Source organism: Pinus tabuliformis, chromosome 1_2 (genome assembly GCF_031772625.1).
Source record: "Pinus tabuliformis cultivar Carrire ecotype Pingquan chromosome 1_2, CPIR1, whole genome shotgun sequence".
NCBI classification, from domain to species: domain Eukaryota; kingdom Viridiplantae; phylum Streptophyta; class Pinopsida; order Pinales; family Pinaceae; genus Pinus; species Pinus tabuliformis.
Window position 1 is genome coordinate 521,078,937 of NC_142298.1, and position 20,070 is coordinate 521,099,006.

General features: G+C 33.5%; 1 pseudogene; it reads right to left on the reverse strand.

Annotated features, from left to right (window-relative positions):
- Nucleotides 1–6,395: 6,395 nt before the first annotated feature.
- Nucleotides 6,396–7,113, reverse strand: LOC149206630 (uncharacterized; annotated as a pseudogene).
- Between the last annotated feature and the right edge of the window lie 12,957 nt (nt 7,114–20,070).

Consider the following 20,070-nt stretch of genomic DNA (forward strand, 5'->3'; position numbering starts at 1 on the left):
ACCCAAGTGTGGCAAGGTCGATTCCAGGAATGGATGGGCGGGGGGCAGCTATGTTGCTTCCCACCCTGCCCAAGTGTGGCAAGGTCGATTCCAGGAATCGGTGGGCGGGTGGGGGAGTGGGGGGCAGCGGCGTCCCCGCCCATCCTGCCCAAGTGTGGCAAGGTCGATTCGAGGAATCGGCCGTGCCACCCCTAGGCAGGGTTCTTTTGTTTTTTAATTTTAATTTTTGATTTTTAATTAAATAGTTTTTATTTTATTTTATTTTTTTAACTTAAAAAAATAAAAATAAAAATAAAATAAAATAAAATAATTTTTTTTGGTTAGTTTTAATTTTTTTCTTTTTCTTAAATTAGGTATATTTTTTCCCCTCTTTATAATTTTTAATTTTTGTTTAAATTTTTAATTTTTTTTTACATTTTTATAGATTTTTTTTGTCATGTTTTTACTATATATATATATATATATATATATATATATATATATAATTACTTGTTATTATTTTTATTTTTTTTGTGTATGTTTTTTTGAATTTTTTTTTTTTCAATATCTGAATTTTTGTTTTCTTTTGTATTATTTTTTGTGGTTTTTTTTTAAATCAATATTTGAATTTTTGTTTTTGTTTTTTGCTTTTTGTGTTTTTTTAATTGTTTTTATTTTTTTCAATATTTGAGTTTTTGTTTTCTTTTGCATTTTTCTTTTTTTATTTCTTTATATATTTATTTATTATTTTATTTTTCTGCAAGGTCCATGTAGTTGTTCGTCTAGCAACCCAATCCCATTATGTGCAATTTGATAGTTGATTTTAAAATTTTCGTTATAATGAATCGAGTCTGCCCCCATAATGTGTCAATTTCATGGTTGGTCTTTAAGTTTTCATTACAATGGGTCGAGTTCACCTACACTGCGTGTCAATTTGATGGTTGATTTTTAAATTTTTTTTGTAATGTATCAAGTTGTCTTAGGCTAAGATTTTAAAATCGCTATATATTTAGCATTTAAAAAATAAATTACTCTTGGTATAATAACTCTTTCATTCAGGTGTTCATTTTTAAAGTTTTTTTAGTCATAAATTTTTTCCATAATGTCATGCTTGAAATATTTTGAAAACTTAAGATTTTTTTGTAGTCATAATCTTTGGTTTTAATTGCATGGTTGAAAAATTGTCAAGATTTTAATGTTTTTCTAAGTCATGATATTTTATCTTTAATGCTATGGTTGAAAACAATTACAATTTCAGGGTTTTTTAGAGTCAAGATATTTTATCTTTAACAACATGGATGGAAATTGTTGGAATTATCAGGATTTGAGACATGATATTTTATCTTTAACATCATGTTCGAGAATTGTTAGAATTTTACAGTTTTTCAAAGTCCTGCTATTTTATCTTCAATTCCATTGCTAAAGTGTAAAAATTGTGACCCAATTTTTGTTGTTGTTGTTGTTCCGACATCAACACTCATTTTTTTGAGGGTGTTTTTTTCATCCATTTTGCAAGAAAAAAGAAAGATGGCTTTTACTTCCATTTAAAACAATTGTTGAAAATTTACCCTAAAAAAACATCGTTCTGCCATACACAATTTTCATTTTTGGTTTGTTTTTTCATGTTTTTTTGGGGTTTTTGGGTTAGAGTATCCGTTTTGAGGTAATAGTTCCCATTTGATCGGTAACTATGTTAATGCTTTAGCTTTTTGATGGCTTCCTCCAATAACCGAGGCTCATCAAACTCAATCTAGTTTTGAATGCTACTGACAACCCACTGATGAACCTTTGAATCTTCGCTTTCTCGTTCTTAATATAAGGCACATACCATAGCAACTCTAGAAACTTGGTTGTGTACTCTTCATTTGTCATGGAACCCATCTTGAGCTCATAGAATTCCTTAGCCCTTTCATCATAATATATTTTAGACAAGTACTTCTTTTGAAAGAGTCTTTCAAACTCATCCCAAATCAACTCCTCTGAGGTGTATCTAAAGATCTACCACCTCTCACTGTATCATCTTTGTTCATCCTGCTTCTATGAATCTGAAAGGCTCCAAAGAATCACTGCATTGACTTGCTTGATATTCATGAGTCCTTGCAAGTCTTTCTTGTTCCTTAATCAACCTCTTATTTTCTTCCTTGCAACTTCGAATCTCTGCCCTCAGACTCCTTAGTGTATCTGCTAGATCAAGAGAATACTCTTCTACAAGCTGCTCGAATGACTTTTCCCATTCCACTAATTCCACATTAGGTCTGTAAGGGGAGTCATGTGAACTGTAGTCCACTACTCTGCTCTTCATCTCTGATCTTCTATTTCCTGCAAACATACCATGTTAGATAAACCAAATAAAATACATAATCAAAATCATACCTTAGTGTATCTCAGGGGAGGCTATCACATCTGCACAAATCAGTCCAAATTAGCATGATACATATATATAACAACACATATCAACATCATGATGCACACATAATGATAATACAAACTGTAACACTAATTGCACACATGATAACCATAACCATCTACATGTACCCCGAGTTCCAGTGCTGCAACCTCGCTCTGATACCACTCTGTAACGCCTCCTCCCACATTTACCCACTTTTACAAGCTCTCCAAGGTAAACATGAGTTGAGTGTCACAATGGTATGACCAAAACTCCAAGTTCTAGTTGTGCCGGAAACATACTGCCATTCCTTAAGAACCACATATCACCTAGGTGTCTAACAACCACACCCTGGAGACCGATCCCCGAGTTGGAACTCATTTTTACAAGCTTTACACAAAAATCACACCCATAACACATCATTCATGTGGTTATGAGGTTCCAACCGCACCCATAAGCCTTCTTGCATGCGGTTATGACTGAAATCTTCCAGTTCTGAGCACGGAATTACGAGACTGGTGCCACTTTTCAGGTCTAACCTACAGGTCACTGCCTAGAACCACTCTGAACTTTCCAGAATTAGGTTTAAAATTATGACAAGTCTAAAAAATTAATATGAGCGCTAGACCTTGCCCAAAACATGCCTAATACATGATAGAAATTTCGTTAAACATTTGGTAAACATAGAAGTTGCAGGTCATGAATGCATATATGATCATAAACTTTTGAACTTCATCAGAGAATTATCAAGAAGGTCCAATGTCCTCTCAAGTTAGTTGCAACAACACTTGTTAGCCTATGCATCCATCAATCATTCAATAACTTATCAAATCACGAATAAGATCCATAGCTGGAGCACATCATTGAACCATGCATATAACCAGAATCAAAACCATGACAAACCAACCATAAGATCAACATAATAACCAATATATGTGCTCATTAATCACAATAAGAAAATAACTCATATTAACATATGCAAATGCCAACCAAGTCAGGGACTTCCACGTACCACCCAACCATAGATTGGGTTGAACCAAATCTCTCCTTCAACCAATCGCCCCCACGCCATATTCCAAGCATGAATGTGGGATCATACGGGTTAAACCAAAATAGAACCAACCAGGGCTTTAAGAGGCAAAACCACCTCAACTCTCAACTATAATGATTTCACCTAACCAATCCATAAATCACTAATACCAAAATAAGCTTGGATGCCTCCGACTTCCTTCACCAATTCTAGATGAATTTTCCTTTCTCCACCCATTCATCAAGAGTTCCAGGGGAAAGCCCATCTCCACCCTTGACCCTTGGGAATTTTTTCGAGACCACCTCAACTAGGATCTAAGTCTACCGACCATCCAAAGCTCAATCAAATAGAGAACCGACTACATCATGGCAACCAGAAAATGGCAAGGAAATGCTGAAAACCATTGTCAATCCAAGAAAATCCCATGCCAATAAAAAAAAGCATAAACCATAAACCAATGCATGTACCATACATTCAAATCCAGGCATGCTAAATCACACATGCACAATGTTACCTGCAAAACCATAGCTATTTTCTTCCCTTACTTGTTGTTGCCCAAACTTCCTCTTGCGCTTCCTTGGTTGCTTGCTCCTTTGCTTGCTCTCTCTCCTTGCTGGGCAAAAGCTATCAATTGCTTCTTAGGTGCCTTTTTATCATTTATGTCTAGTCTCTTCCTTTCCTTTTTCCTTTTTCTTCATTTTCCTTCATTTTCTCTCTAATTTCCCTTGCATGCATATTTGTGTCTCTTCATTTTCCTTTTCTCCTATTTTTCTTTATTTCTCATATTAAATGCCAATTATTTCCTCTTTACCTTTTCCAATACATTTTCCAATTTCCGTAGCCATTAATAAACCACAAGTGAACCCCAATGTGATGTTTTCCCCTCATTCAGCTTGGAATACGTGTCTCATGACCTTGGTGGATTTTTTGTTCCTTTTTACATAGAAATGTAACCCAAGGCTGTTACAAAACTATACCTAATAATGACCAATAATTTTAATAATTAAATATATGATCACACACATAAGACAAGTACGATTTACATACTCCAACTCTCCCTCTTAGCAAATACATGTCTTAGTCTACATCCATTAAGGTCTTCATCTCCTCTACAACAAAGAGCCTCCTCAATAAAAAAGTTTATCTTTGGTCCAACTTGGCAATTTCACTTTGTGCTTCAATCATGCACACATCACCAAATCGTTAATATCCATATCAAGGAACAACCATTTAGTGGAATGCATGTGTACCTAACTCCTACAACCGTTAATTCACTAGGATTCCCTTTGTGTACATGGTTCATTCAACCTATTGATGAACTCCCACTGTAAGTAAATTATCACCTCCAAAGTTTACAACCAACAATATGGGCTACCCATAAATTATTCAACCAACACATGAGCCACTCCTCCAAGCGCTAAAGAACTCCCTAATAGAGGCTATTTAACTAAACTAGATTAGAACTACCAAGTCATCAAGTACACATGATAAAGAGGTATGCATACCTATCTAGGTCTTACAACGATATGCCATTTTCATGTTACATAAACATAAGTAAAACTCACTCCAACTCATGGAGATCCTAGATACAAACTTTTCAAAGACCATCACATAAAAACATCATAGAATAGTTATAAATACAACATGTGGATCACATTATAAAATGATCACAAATTATGTTATTATTCAACTCACAAAATTTTAACTGTGATTGTCCACCGTCATCCAATCTCCACTACTGCCATAACCAATATCCTTTGCCACATTAAGCACTAGCACCTGTTTTCCTTGGACCAAACTTCAAAGATCTCTTTGATACTAACCAGGATGTCTTTGTCCTCCCTGCTACAAACTAATCCTTCCACTCCAAAATTCAACTTTCCATCAACACTTGGTTTCTTAAGCAAGAACAATGCAACTCACTTCCATCTCAAGAAGTGTCCATGTTCCTCCCTTTATTTGAAGAATTGTTATTACATACTAGATAGAAACCAATCATATTACTAATACCTCAGATCGACCGGGAACCTATTGTACTCTAAGGCCTAATATCAATCTGACCATGAAGAATGAGTCACTGGCCATTAGATGGACCTACTTCCATATACCGAGATAAAAGAGTGTCATCTGCTCTACTCACGAGTTATCTAGGAAAATAATATGTATATAGGATGTATCCATCTTAGTCTTACATTTTCTATGCACATGCCAAAGTGGACTTATAGTGCACCACTCTACAAATAGTTCATGGAGAAAAACTCATAGCTAGAACTCATTTGCAGCTACAACACTTCTCACTACGCAGATTCAGGGATGATGTTTATACCACAAAAAACCAACAAGAGATACATGACACACATGGTCTTCCTCATCTTGGAATCATGCACAAAGTTGATGTGTTGATCTATGTCTTTGAACTTTGTCACTTCAACATTTATGTTTAGTCTTTGTCTTGGATTTTCATGCTTACCCTATCCTTTGTTAGAGTCGTGACTTATAATTATACTCCTTTATTGAGTTAGTTATGCTCAATAAGTTTGTTAACTTTAATTTATCCAAAGACATATTCTTCGCTATTACAAAGGTTTCAAAAATCATTCTTCATTAATGACAAACAAACAAAATATTGTTATCTTCATAAAGTTTGGGATCATGGAGTTGCTTTCTCATCCAAGTTGCTATTATTGCAAATGTATACAAAGAACACCAAAATTTGAACATATGCCACAATTTCATTCTTGTAAGTGCCATATTTTATGGTCCTCTCCTCTTTGCAATCCACCAACTTCAAAGTAGATAAATAAGCACTTGTTATATGAAAATGAATCATAGATCCAAAGTTGTTTAGCTCGGATTATAAACCCTTTAATGAACCTTGATTTTCATTTAAACATCAATATGCTTAAATCTAGTGGCATGTTTCCACGTCTATCCTCATTTGCAGATAGGTTTTGTAATTAAGAGTGTTTGCCCTCAAGTACTGACTTTACTAGACAACCATCAACAAACATCCTCTATTTCTTCACAAATTGTATAATGACCCAACCCTTTGTAACTTTTGAAAGTCATATTGCCAAATCCAAAGGCCTCTAAGACTTGAGCGAATTTCCTCCATGTTTCTAAATGACATGATCATCCACTTTACCATGACACAAAAAGAGGCATCATTTGTGCATGCTTTACAATTTCCTAAGACTCTCGTAACTTTTTATGTAAGTCCTTGACACAAGGAATCCACTTGCTTAAACCAATAGTTGCAATAATATCAAATAGATATGGATCACCATTAAAGTACTTCCCATGACCACAACAAGTTCCTGAATACAAGTAAATTGTTGTACCCATATTGAAGCCTCCAACACCAAGTTTGACTTCAACAAACTCAGTTGATAATAGGCTCACTACATGCAGTACTGAAGAATCTACGCTTTCCTAATTGGCATGATCATCTTCATAAAGGACACCAACATCACACTAAGTAGTAGAGGGAAAGCCACCTAAAAAGAGCTACTGGGCAAGTAGGAATTGTTGGGCATATTAATTTTATATTAGGAAGAGGAAGTGTTTCCAAGATCTTAGACCAACTTGAACGATTGTCACTAAGCCCATAAAGCCACACGATGGTACCTTGATGTTTCCCCTTTGGTTTGACTACATGCATTCTTCCATACTCGAACATTCGCCTTTCAGAATGACTTCCATAATTAAAATTGGACATGTTTCTACTACTCATTGTGAATTGCCTAATATAATTCCTCATATTGGATAACAAACAAGAGCCCTTACTGCCCACATGATACTATACAAACCTTATTTGATAACTCACACCATATATTAAATGTGCGCTACCTTATTCTACTTCTTCGGTCAGGGTAAAATTCAACATACATCAATGTCTCTCTCTTCTCTTTGAATGCCTACTCTCTTTCACATGTGCTTCCTTCATGTGGGTTACTCACAAACAATGGCTCAACATGTTAATCACTATGATGGATTTTATAAGACAAACCTTGGATACAAAAACACTATTCTTTCCATATCCTTGGTCTTTTCATGAGGGACTCAAGCCCATACTTGCTTTATCAATTAGAAATTCAAAAGCACACTCTATTATATTAATCAAATAATGATACATATTAACACATGTATGTTATCTTAAGATATCAGAACTATTTTGATCACACAATCAACTAGTTGAGCAAATCTCCCAACCTTGCACCAAACTAGGAAACTAACTAGTTGGAGAAATTTCTTCAAACCAACTAGACCTCAACAACCTCTTACAAACTAGGAAAAAACTTTTTATCGAGAAAACAAACTCTACCTAATAATGACCAATAATTTTAATAATTAAGTATATAATCACACCCATAAAACAAATAAGAATTATATACTCTAACATATTTTTGATCATATCTTCCAAAAATATCATAAAAATTAATTTTAACATATTTATACTTAACCTCAATATACTCAATAGTATTCTATTATAATGGTCATTTACATGATTATACTTATATATATAGAGGTGAGTATAAGGTATTTCAAGATATGGAACCACTTTAACATCCAAAGATGCAAAATATTAATTATTTGCAAATGCTTATTAGGTAAATAAAAATCCAACCTATAACGTAAAACATTAAACTCAATTTACGTATTTATTTCATTTTTTTAAAAATAAACCATTAAACTCTTTACACAATTAGAAGTGGGATTTTATTAAAAATATGACTAAAAATAAGGAAACCATTATCTATAATATCTATTGTTGTTAATTAAACTAATCGTCACTACACATGCACATATCAAATAAAAAAATATACTTTCACTAATTACTTACCGTAACAAATCTTATTTTGAACTTCGTTAGAGTAACAAATCTTATTTTGAACTTAGTTAAACACAATATAATCACATGTCAAGCCTATTATTTTTTCGGAGTGCATGTGTTGAACACTCAAAATAATGGAACATACTCAAACTCAAATCTATGCACATGTCGACAGAATCATACATAAAATAATGCACATTTTTGAAAAATGGAAATAAACCAAAACTATAAATTTATGTATTAATATAAATATCAATTTACATTTATCTTAATTCTGAATTCATAAGTGTGGAGAGATCAAAATGCTCAAGGTGCAACTTTTTTTGAGTACAAATTTTAATGAAAGATTTGCACTTTGAGAAACTTGACCTCTTTCAGTTCTGGATAGGTTTGGAATTAAACTAGATCTACGTTGGTTTTATTATTAATAATTAATAATTATAACGATTAATTTTATTTATTCTTATTTTTTAAATTTCATTTAATTTTTATTTTTATGTAAATGTTTACATAGCATTACAACGTCTCTTCTATATTAGATTGAAAGCGCCAAAATTTTTAAGGTTATTAATTAAAAATTAATGCACTTTTTTAAGAAATAGAAATAAACAAAACCATCATCACCAGATGGAGATTTATGTGTTAAAATAGAAATAATTTTAAAGTTTTGTTAAAAAAACATTACTTTCTATTAACATAATTTGGTAAATAAGAAGAAAGAAGAAGAAAGAAATTATTTTAACATCCACGAGGCTAAAGATAGCTTATGGGACAGATTGCTTCTTCATCTGTTTGATGTATTTGGCCATTTTTCTGTGAAGCTTGAAAATAAATGCTCCCAGCTTCTCAACAAACCCCTCGCTAAATAGATTATCCCAAGAGCTAGCTGCCAACATATTTGCGTAACTTTCCATATTGTCTTTGAAAGCCTCACATTCTAAAATGAAATGTTTTTTGTTTCCAATTTTCCGGAAGAACAAAAAATGCATACTCTTTCCTCCCACGCTTCCTTTGGCCTTTCCAGTGCCCTGTTTCACAAATTGAAGTTATTTATGAGGTGTATATTGATTAGTTTGTGTGGAGTTTGATTTTTATTAGGTCTCCTACTCAAATATTATGGGGAAGACTTGAGAGTCAGAGCCAATTGTGGGGCTACACCAACCTAGATCCATCTTAACTCTGAATCTACCAAGGGCTAAGAGTGATGAAATCTATATAGATGCAATTCTCAAGAGATTTGATCCCTCTCAACAGTTGGTAAATCATGAGTTAAGATGGATCTAAGCTAGTTTAATTTCCCTTTTTAGATAGACTATATTCCACATGAATACCATAGGTCAATACCATGGGTTCTCATAAACGTGGAGCTTAAAAACCATTGGTAAATTGACCAAGCCAAATTTATCTTAACTACTCAACAAATAATAATAATAATAATAACGTAGAATTTTTATTTTTAATTTTTTAATTTTATTTTGACCAAGTCAAAACCTTTACATTACAATTTCTCTACCATGTTGGGAAAGATTCAAACTTAATTGGAACTCACACAATCTTAATAATAACATCTCACATTTAAAAATCATTCTTTCATCCAATACCCGTTAAAAAAAACAAAACAAACAAAAATAAAGAAATTGAAACTATTGTACCTCCATTTGCCCACCAATAAAATTAACGATACTAATAATAACACTCACTCATCACACGCCTATTTATTAAATAAATAATAATTCATCATTTCATTTATGATAGGTTTATTTTAAATATAATAATTTTACATATAATATAGTTTTATTTATGATATCTGTATTAAATTATAACATCAAAATTAAAAGATTATATGAAATGAAATGATATTTTAACGTCTACGAGACTAAAAATAGTCTATGGGACCATTAGTTCCCTACTTTTCGCCTTTTGCAATTCAATCTTTTTCTTATTCAAATTGATGATGAGTTGGCCCAACCTTCCAACAATCCCCTCGCTGAAAAGACAATGCCAAGAAACTAATGCTAACATATTCCCATAACTTTCTCTGATGTCTTTGAATGCATCACATTCCAAAATGAAATGTTTTTCTGATTCCACTGCCCTAGACGTGCAAAATGTACACACTCGTTCTTCCCAAGCTTCTTTAGGCCTTTTCCACCGTCATGTTTCACACCGAAGTTGATGCGAGTTAGTTCTTAATTGAGCAATAAGAACCTTTGCCCTCCACAAAATGCTAGCTCCAATGAACTCTTTTTGTTGTAGATCACACGTAGGGTTGAATTCCTCAATGTAGTACTTCTTCTTTCTACCCAACTCTTTTCCCCATACCCGTTTACGAAACTTCTCCATAACAAAATTATTTAGCTCTTGGTATTTGTGGGACAGACATTGAGGTAGATATTCCATTTTTTCATCCATGTGTAGTTTTGTTTCATCCATGATTTCTTTCTTTCACTCATGCCTTCATTAAAGATAACATCAGGCCATCTACCTACTCTCATTTGCTCAATTCCTTTTAGATATCTTATGAGTTGCACCATATTAATTGCGTCGATGGGAGTTGCTCCTGTTTCACTCAACATTATCTCAAAGGTACCATTTTTTTTTTTTTTTTTTTAAACTTGCTCATGATCAATTGTTTTTGGATTTGCTCAATTTGTTTCCATTTTGGGACAGGGTTCTCCTAGCCCACAATTCACACCCATATAGCATCATTGGGCAAACTAGGAGTCCAAAAAGTGCTCTAATTATTTTCCAATCCCATAACTTTATCTCTCTACATATGTTTTGATGCAATGTATCATCCTTCATTTAATGTGCAATTTATCATGGTTCATTTTGATAATTTAATGTAGCATAAATAAAGAGGTATTAACATAAATATTTTGACTTAATAAAAAAATGAAATAAAAAATAAGAAGCACAAATCTTTTAATAATTAAAACTATAAAAATAAAAAAATAGAATTAATAATTATAATTCTAACTATAAAATTATAAAGTTAAATTAAACTATAAAAATTTTGTGGTTTACAAGCACGTGGTATTGCATTGCCCATGGTAATGCAAAAGTACCAACTTAGATCCATCTTAACTCATCCCTCTTAATGCTTGGTAGATCCGGATTTAAGATGGATCTAGGCTGGTAATAATGGCAATCTAATTTTAAAGTCACATCCAAGCTAGACACCAAATTGGTGTATGAGATCCTCATATTTGTGGGACAAGGGGATTGCCCTAGTGTAAGGATTTGATTACTAAAGTCTACAAAGGTGTACATACTCTACTCGACCCTTGATTGAACCTGTGACCTCTTAAAGGGAAACACATATTCTTAACCATGAGGCCCACTCAATGTGCCATATTTTAGTCAAACGTATGCTAAGGGAAATGACAATTATTATAAACTCAACTATTATGATTAAGATATTAACCTCCTATATGCTATATATTTATATTTAATTTATTTATTTTTTAATTTTTTTAAATGGTACTAACTTAAGTGGTGGAGAGATAGGTCTTGCCCTTTCTGTATTAGGGTCAAATTTCCAATGGGACTTAGCTCACTGCAATAAGGTTATAAGGGTAAGCGCCCCTTCATGAGTGGGATCACCAAAAAGTGGGTGTATCCTCAGATGTCTTGGCCCTTGTCAAGTCATAAGATATATATATATATATATATATTGGATATACTCTCATCTTATAATGGAAACCAAATAGTTTGATCTTTGGCCTAACCCAAATCACTCTAACTAGTTACAAATTCCCATGGTTAAAAATAAAATTGTCTTTAAGTTTTTTTAAAATTTAGAAAATTCAAAACATATATTTAGTCAATACATTTAATATGCTACCAACAACACACTAAATGCTATAGGCCTTCCTTGATAGGGTTAATAATATATTATGAGTTATTTAAAATTTTCTTTGGCATTATGAATCATGAAAGAACCTAGCATATGATGTAATATTTATTTGTCTCATTGTAAATGGGATGTATGTTATTAAAAAGAAATCCATTATAGAATATATGGCATTAAAAAAATCCATGAGATGTATTATAGTAACGTTGCATGTTACATAGGTAACTCACTTGGCAAAGTATGTGAACATGCTATGTAAAATATTATAAGATCTTTGATTTGATTCTCCCAATTAACTCATATCCACGTTAGGTGCTAAGTCACAAGTTTTGTCGAACTTTAAACTTGAGGTTCGAATTTTAGCGAACCTTAAAAAAAAATGAGGTTCAGCGAAGCTCATGGAACCTCATAGCCATTTACCAAGTCCTTAGATCAAAACTCATAACTCCATGTCACAACTCGAGCTTGTAATTTATCCTTGCAGTTTCCATGTCCGTGATAACATTTTTTGATGTTTACTAATGTTGATTTCTTACTATTTTATCTTCTAATTCATTATATATATATACACACACACACATGAACCTAATGGTGAACCTCATTTGAATCTCATCAAAAAAATTAAACTCAAACCGAACCTAATCATTGTCGAACCCGAACTCGAACCCGAACTATGTAACATTAATTAGAGATAAACCTGAAGCAATTAATGATTATAGTAATAATAGTTATAGTAATAATAAATGGAATCAACCACATATCACAAAAATGTTTAAGTTTCTAAGTTTGCTTAGTTAGAAACCCTCCATGCACTTTATCTGATTTATTCCTACCTACTTGTTATTTTCCTTAACAAGTTATTTACAATGTAAATACTGAAAATAAACACTAGTGCATGCTCAACTTATTACAAATCAGCAACTAAAAGAAACAAGAAGAAACACACCATATGACACCATTATTTTTGGACTAATGTCATCGAAAAAACCTAATGCGGGAAAACCGGTGCAACTATCCGAGGGTTTTCTTATTAAGCAATATCAGAGTACAATCTGGGTGCCGAAACTGGCCTACCCAATATAGAATTTCCTTGGCAGTAATGTCTCTCTGTTTCAGACAACTCTACTGGCTGAAACCCCAGATAATTCTTCTTGCAGCTACTCAACACCAATCTGCCCCTGAAACCCCAGCGTTTGCCCAATCTGGACTGCGTCAGCCTCTCCTAGCCCAGTGCTGGTCCTGTGTCAGCCTATCTTGGCCTGCGTCAACCCTAGGATGCCCTGCATCAACTCTCTAAGTCTCTACGTCAGCTACGCTGGCCCCTCTAGTGCTCTGCGCAACACTTAGCTGCCTTTGCGTGGCCCTGCGTGAGCACTGGCTACTCCTGCGTCTCTCTCTTTGGTTGCTCTACTGCTATCCCAGCACTATCTTTGCCTCTCTGTCTCTCTGTATTCAATGCCCCTCAGCTACTCTCCCGATCACTGATTCTATCTCTCTTAGCAAACCCTGCTCTAGAGAATAGAATGACTGATCACTCTGGTGTATTCTCCAAGTGACCCTCAAGCCTCCTCTTATACTTTTCCTATTGACATCTCAACGACCGAGATTAAGTCCCTAATCAACGGCTAAGATTAGATCTGGCTTGATCCATGTCTTTTGGACCACTCTCACAAAGATTCATATTAATACACATTAATATTTTATTTTCCCTGAGTTTAGACTTAGAGACACCATTAAAAATATTAATTATTTTAATATCTCTTGATCTGTTTAGACTCTGCTCAGACCCTTTCTAGATATTGGAGATCTCATGTGCCCCAACCTCTCTACCAAATTTCATGGCTAGAGCATATCCTATGCTACCCAAGTCAACAAAAAATATGAAGCTGCCCCATTTGATAAACCCACTAATCACAAAAAAAAAACATTACACTATACATAAATTCAAGTTTTAAATTACATTATACATAAATGTATAATTCAAGTTTTAAGTTGCTTAAATGGTATATAAATTACTTATCTAATTACCATAATGAAACTCAACCTCATATCTAAAAAAAAATTGACATATCGATAATGAAACTCGACCTCATATGTAACAATGTTTTTCCATTCATATCCAACCAACAAAAAGGAGATTCCATTATTGATTAAAGGAAAAATATATGTAAACTCATATCCTCAAGTAATGAAGTTGACAACAATATACTTGACAACTATTATAATTTAATTATTTATATCCAACCAAAAAAAGAGATTCCATTATTGATTAAATGAAAAATATATGTAAATTCATATCAAAATACTTGACAACTATTATAATTTAATTATTCATATTCAACTAACAAAAAAGAGATTCCATTATTGATTAAAGGAAAAATATATGTAAATTTATATTCTCAAGCAATGTTACATGGTTCGGCTTCGATAATGATTATGTTTGGTTTGAGTTCGAATTTTTAAATGAGGTTCAGATGAGGTTTGTCATTAGGTTTGTCTATATATATATACATTAATTTAAAATGAATTAGAGGATAAAATAGTAAGAAATCAAAATCAATAAACATCAAAAATGCTATCGCAGACATGGAAACTGCAAGGATAAATTACAAGCTTGAGTTGTGACATGAATTTATGAGTTTTGATCTATGGACTTGCTCAATGGCTGAGGTTCGATGAGATTTGCTGAACTTCAATTTTTTTTTAAGATTCACCAAAATTCAAACCTCAAGATTAAAATTCGACGAACCTTGTAACATAGTCCTCCACTGATGAAAATGACAACAAAATACTTGACAACTATCCTAATTTAATTATAAAATATCTTTTAAATGATAGATTATGTCAATAATCATTGCAGAAGGTACAACATTAACAACCTTTAGAAAAACCGCTAAACTCACTTAACATTGATGAACTTGACTAACATTTTTCAATTTCCAATTTAAGTATTTTAAACATACACTAGCCACACATGACATCTCCTTGTTTTTTGGAAAAATTTTAATATAAGTATTTTACAGTGCCCACACATAAGATCTCCCTTCTTTTTAGTAAAATACCCAAATGATAATATCAAAGGAGATAATACATTCATTTTTCTTAGATTTACATTTAAATTGAAAAAGAAGTGTATCCTTTTCCTTTTGGTTGGGTGTGGCTTTCACATGGACACGGATTTAATGTGTGGAAGGAACTCTTGGATAAGTAAAATGATTTTTGTTCAACGATTTGAATTACTATATACTAAATTAATATATTACTATGTTTTTTTATTTATATGATTAATATATGATATGTATTTTGAATATTATATTAAAATACATTTAAAAAAATTGGTAGATAATTTGTCATGGTTAATCAAAATCAGGTTAAGGAATTTAAAAAAATTGATTATTAAGATATTTTTATAAGTTTGATTTAATTAAGGTATATTTTATTGGAGATTTTTGTTGAGACATTTTCAGGTGGCATTTTCACAAGGGTGTTTTTCTCTGATGCATATTTCTACAATCTTAATCTACAAGTTTGACCTAATCAGGTGCATGAGTTCTTTTTCTCACTCTTATTTATAATTTATTTCCTCTCTATTTCTTTATTCCAATATGAATAATTAACTATATTTTACCCAAACTTCTCAAGGGGAGACCTAGCAAAGTAACCCTAGATAGTCTTTATGAATATACAAAATCATTAAATAAACACAAAGAAAAGAGAAGCCAAACTTCAAATACAATTAGAGGTAATGTTTGATGATAAGTTGGGATCCTTCAAAGATTAAAAAACAAATAGACAATAAAATATTAAGATTGGAGTCTAAGTTGTAGAAAAATGAAGATTAGATTACAAAAAATGGAAAAGCAAAGCGGATAAAAGAAACAATCAACCTAATAAGGAGAGGTCAATAATCTAGAAAATTTTAATCTAAGGATTAAAATTAAAGAGCTAGAAGAAAAGCTAAATAACAACTTGCCCTTATTATATAGTTTTGAAGGCAAACTGGATATGAAATATATCAAAGAGGAAATGGATAAGATTATAAAGTTAAACCATGAGCATAATAAAAGAGCCTTGCGAAAAAAAAAGAAAAAAAGAAAAAGAATACAAAAACAACTCGTTTAAATGAGAAGAAAGATGACAACATGCTAGCACTAATTAAATAATAACTACAAAATGCTATAATTTATTTCACAGAAGTAAAGAGGTTGGGCAAAATAATGGAGAATAAAAATATGTTAATACATGTTAATGTAATCTTTAATTACCTTTAATATGGCACACTCCTTGAAATTCCAAGCTTAAAAGGGTTAGGAATATTTATAAATGATCCAGGAGGATCTTATGTCAGTTTAGTTCGACAAGGAAGTCAGTGCATCTTTAGTTTCGTCAATTTCTGGTGGGATGGTTGCAGGGGTTAAGGATAATCATTCAAAACCAGAAACGATCTCCTCAAGCTCGGGTGGAACTTCTTCTCAGGTTTCCTTTGGAGAATCTGTCATCAACCTCTAAATTTAGATATTCTTCTAAAAACAACAGAACTATTAAATTTACCCGATATATGGCAAACCTTCACTTTTCCCACAGAATAAAAAAGAATTTAAAACCCTAGTTTATAACCTTGTCGCGTCCGTCATTCCACAAACCTTTATCGCGTTAATTCTCCACCATCGATCTCAACACTCAATTCGACAGTTATCGCTTTCCCCGCTCGCAAACTAGCCAGATGATCTCCATCGTTGATCAATCCCGCTTGATCCAACGGTTGACGCGTAATCTCGCGTGGATTCTTGCACGATGTTTAACGAGCCGAGAGCACGCGAGAAAAGCAGTTTTCCCGTGCTACGTGTCGGCTGCTAAGTGTAATCGCATGAAAATTCCAAATACAACTTACCACCTTGAGACTACGTGAGAAACAACTTTCTCCTACGAAGACTGCCTTTCTATTCTGACTAACGCCTGTGCTTGTTGGCATGCGATAACTGTTAGATCTATTGGATCTGTTGATCAGACGGTTCAAACCTTTTCCTGGGTTTCTTGCGAATTTATCAAGTTTTCCTCATTCCACCAAGGTTTTAGTGCTTCTGCCAAGTTTAATCTGTCTCTAAGTTATATTTAGGATATCGCTAACTAAACCCTGTGGTTTTGAAATACATTCAAATTATTTAAATGTGCAGTGTATGAAGATTTAAACGCGATAACACAAGATTATACAAAATCTAGATTTAAAGGGCCTAAACTGGAAATCAACAACATTCAGAAATATTTGGAAGGAATTTCAAACCTTCGGGATTGACCATTCATGTGCAGAATACACAGAAATATAGAGAGACTTCAACTTTTACAGTCTAATCCTCCACATCCAAATCCAACCAAATCCCCTTACATTCATTCGAAACTTACATAAATACCAGTACATACAACAGTCAGATCCTCAATCAATGGATCGAATCTGTCTTATCCTATATAACATCTAATCTGCATGATATTCTCCTCATGAATCTCAACTAAGTCTAAATACTTGAATTAATTACAAAATAATTCAAATCCTTGAATTCTAGCTCAATCCTATCTAGAAAGCTTTGTAAAGTGACAACTAAATGATCCCACTCCTTTGCTTGTAAATTATTTATTTAATTTTTTTTGGAATAAAATTCGAAGCCTTTTGTCTTCAAGCCTCATGCTCCTGCATCAGTTTCACTACTATTGTCTTCAGTTCTTCATGGTGCAGAAAGTCTTCTTGGTGAAAATGAGTTATGGCGTGATAAAAAATGTTTGTAAAGATCTAACACTAAATCTATGTTAAAGTCTTAGACCTAACACTATGGTGTAAAACCTATTCAAACAAACCCACTATCAGACCATATTGTAAAACCAATACAATGCAAATGTTATACACAGGACTTGACCGCGCGGAGATTAACCACCAGAGGTTTGCAAAAGGCGCATGTGAACACAACAGGGAAGTGATGTAACCGCCAACCTTCACCGTAGCAGAAACTATGTCGGGTTCATGTGAATAGACATGCAGTTTGTGTTTACTGCAACCGCAACTGCAATCGCCACCGTCAGAAACAACTAGCCAAAACCATCGGAGTTGATCGCCGATGTGGCAACTAGCCAGTCGATCACCATGGACTATTCTAGTCACATGGCAACCGTTATCTAATGCGTGTTGTTAGTTGATTACTGGCGGAATAATGGATAACCAAATTTTATATTTGGGTTTTTTTGTTATGTTTTGTGCTATGTTTAAATGAACCACCATGTATTTATCTCCAAGGTGTTGCACTATGAAAAGACCGAGACCTAAAGACTTTAATACACAACCAATTTGCTATGTTTAGCCAAGAGGTTCGAGCTTCTTCATTATAAAACCCTTTGTACACATAATGAAGAGATATGGGATGTATTTAGAGGCTTTGAAGACTTTGCACTCAGATTCTGTGAGAGAGAGACAAATTTGTTTTCAGTGTTTCTTGGCCATTCGGAGGCGGAATTGGGAATGAGACAGGCGTTGGAAAGCTAGGAGAGAGAGATTTCTGTTGATAGAGACCAGAGGTGCCTGTGAGCACGTTAAGTCTGGTGTTTTTCTATGTAAAGACTTCCTTCGATCAATCCTTAATAAAATGGATGCCCATCTTGAAAGCGGTCCCAGAGACGTAGTCCATCAGGGACAAACTCCGTAATCAATGTTTGTTGTCTTCTATCTTTGTTCTTTGCAGCAAATTCATGTTTAGATATGCTTCTTAAGTTCTTGATTAAGTTTTAAATCAATTGCTTTCCTTCAATCTTCTACATTAAGCAATCAAGTTAACAATCAGTTCACTGTTGGCAAACTTTCAATTCTACTTTAGTTTTATTTATGATCCATTTCAGATCATATAATTTGGTATCAGAGCAGGTTGCATTTTGTAGAATTTTTTTCCAGTGAATGTTAACCAGGGCCATGTCACGACGGGGAGAAGGACCACTTGAAGAGATCGACCTAGAAATTGGAAAGTGAAAAGTCGCTCTTCGATCGACAATGACAGGATTCGATGCAGGTGAAACTCTTGAAGGGAAGGTCATGGATGAGGAACGATTTCAGCAAATGTTTTTGAACATGCAGCAGATGTTGGGAGAAATATATGAAGATAAGAAGGCGAGAGATGCAACTTCTTCTTCAAAGACATGGAAGAAGGACAAGGGAAAAGGCAGGGTTGATAAACCACCTTCTCCTCCATCATCTCCATCTCCATCATCATCTTCTTCTTCTTCTTCTAGTTCTGATTCTTAAACAGAAAAGAAACCTGAGAAATCATCTCTTTTGAAACTTGATGTTAAATTTGAACTACCTATTTATGATGGCGAAATGAATCTTGAAAAGCTAGATAACTGGATTAAGCAGTTAGAAGTGTATTGTAGAATTCAGAACATTTCTGATGAAAAAACAAAAATTTAGTTAGCTACACTTAGAATGGGGGGAACAAATTTAATCTGGTGGGAAAGTAAAACTCAAATAGATTTAAAGCAGAAAGGTAAAGTCATCTCTTCATGGTCTAAGTTTTTAAAAGCTCTCAGAAAACAATTCTATCCTTTGGGATACATGCAACAAGCTGTTATTGATTGGCAACATTTGAGGCAAGGTAAAGGGCAGAATGTTCAGGAGTTTACTCAGGAGTTCAGGAAGAAAGCTTTGGCACTTGGTATTCCATTGGATACACGTGAAACTTTATTAAAGTACATTGGCAGTTTACATTCATATTTACAACATACATTATTGATGTTTAATCCTGATGACTTTGATGAAGTGTGTGTTCAAGCCATACATATTGAATCAGGTGGCAAACCATTCAAGTTTTCACCAAAAGCATCCAAACAGTTGGAAATCAAGGATTCCAAAGACAACAAGAGGAAGAGAAATTTGAAGGGAAAGAGATCAGTGACAACTCAGAAGGAAAGTGAAAGACCTACTTGTACTCACTGCCAAAGGATCGGACATGATG